This window comes from Phoenix dactylifera, unplaced genomic scaffold (genome assembly GCF_009389715.1).
Source record: "Phoenix dactylifera cultivar Barhee BC4 unplaced genomic scaffold, palm_55x_up_171113_PBpolish2nd_filt_p 000535F, whole genome shotgun sequence".
Lineage (NCBI taxonomy): Eukaryota > Viridiplantae > Streptophyta > Magnoliopsida > Arecales > Arecaceae > Phoenix > Phoenix dactylifera.
The window spans coordinates 63907-65744 of NW_024067944.1; the positions used below are offsets into that span (position 1 = coordinate 63907).

Consider the following 1838-nt stretch of genomic DNA (forward strand, 5'->3'; position numbering starts at 1 on the left):
CCTAGATGAATTTCTTGAGATTTGCACCACTGTCAAGATTCAGAACTTCACTGATGATGCTCTGAAACTTAGATTATTCCCTTTCTCCTTTAAAGATAGAGCCAAACAATGGCTGAATTCTTTAGAAGCTAACTCGATTCGTTCTTGGGATCAAATGCAACAAGAATTTCTTAAAAAATACTTTTCCATAGGAAGAACGAACCAGTTTAGACGTGCCATTACAAGCTTCTCCCAAACTGAGGAAGAAGAATTTCATGAAACTTGGGAGAGATTTCGGAACCTAATCCATAAATGCCCTCATCATCAAATACCTAAGTGGCAGCTAGTGCAATGTTTCTATGACGGATTGACTGAACGAAACCGTCAGATGATCGATGCTGCATGTGGGGGGACTTTCATGCTTCAAAATGAGCATGAAGCATGGCAATTATTTGAAAATCTTAATGAAAACTCCCTCCACCATGCTTCCTGTTCTCGTCAAGTACCCCCGAGTTCTCAAAGAAAAGGGACCATTTGTGAAATAAGTCATTCCATGGACCTGTCTAGCAAGGTAGATGCATTGTCCCATAAGATTGATCAATTGATGATAGGAGGACATATCGTTAGCTCATCCCAAGCACAAGTGTGTGCTATCTGTTCTAGCCCATCGCACCCTATTTATGAGTGCCCCTCAGCGCCCCAATTTCCTGAACTCGTGCAAGAACATATCAATGCTGCTCAGACACAGCCTAGACCGGGTAATGACCCATTTTCCAATACATATAACCCGGGATGACGGAATCATCCAAATTTTTCTTGGAGGCAGCAAGCTTCGAATAATGTCCAACCCTACTCCCAAAATTTTCATCTCTACCGTCCCTCAACTCAATTTCAACACCCTCCTCCTCCAACCCAAAGAAATACAGCCTTTGAGGAGAAAGTGTTGACTGCCCTTCAAGGTTTGGAGGCAAACACACAACTATTGCACTCTCACACGCAATCAATTGCTAAGCTAGAATCCCAAATGGGTCAACTAGCCAATGCATTAAACAAGCGAGAGGAAGGTAAGCTTCCAAGTCAACCAATGAGTAATCCTAGGGGACAATACGTGGCTCAAGAAACTCGACTAAATCATGAGCAAGCCAATGCTTTGACTACCCTAAGGAGTGGACGTATAATAGATAATAAGGTTGGGGAGGGTAACAATAAAGAAGGTGAAGAAGAGGAGAAGAATGTAGCACATGAAAACCCAAAACCTTCTTCAGCTAGTCCACCATCTGCCACAACCCACATTCCAAAGGCTCCATTCTCTGAAGCACTTAATGCACCCTCTCCCTTTGGCAAGAAGGGAACTTCACTAGAAGAGATGATGGAGGTTTTCAAATAAGTTAAAATCAACCTCCCACTCCTTGATGCCATCAAACAAGTTCCCTCCTATGCCAAATTTCTCAAAGACCTTTGCACCCAAATGTGAAAATCTAGAACACATGTGCCTAAAAAGGTCCTCCTAACTGAGCAGGTAAGTTCCATTCTCCAACACAACACCCCTCCAAAATTCAAAGATCCTGGCGCTCCCACTATTTCCTGTGTCATAGGAGATAACTTCATTGATCGAGCACTTTTAGATCTAGGGGCAAGTATGAATCTTCTACCCTATTCAGTCTATGAAAAATTTGGGTTGGGTGAATTGAAACCTACCTCGGTATCTTTACAATTGGCTGATCGATCGGTGAAGATGCCAAGGGGGATGATTGAAGATGTTCTTATCAAGGTAGACAAATTCTATTTTTCAGTAGATTTTATCGTCCTTGACATGGAACATGTGCCCAACCTTAAAAAACAAATCCTTGTGATTCTTG

At 42.2% G+C, this 1838-nt stretch overlaps 1 non-coding gene across 1 annotated transcript; it reads right to left on the minus strand.

Moving 5' to 3' along the window:
* Positions 1–203: 203 nt before the first annotated feature.
* LOC120106362 lies at positions 204–309 on the minus strand. The gene has a single exon (XR_005508530.1). It is a non-coding gene; the product is annotated as a small nucleolar RNA R71 (small nucleolar RNA).
* Between the last annotated feature and the right edge of the window lie 1529 nt (positions 310–1838).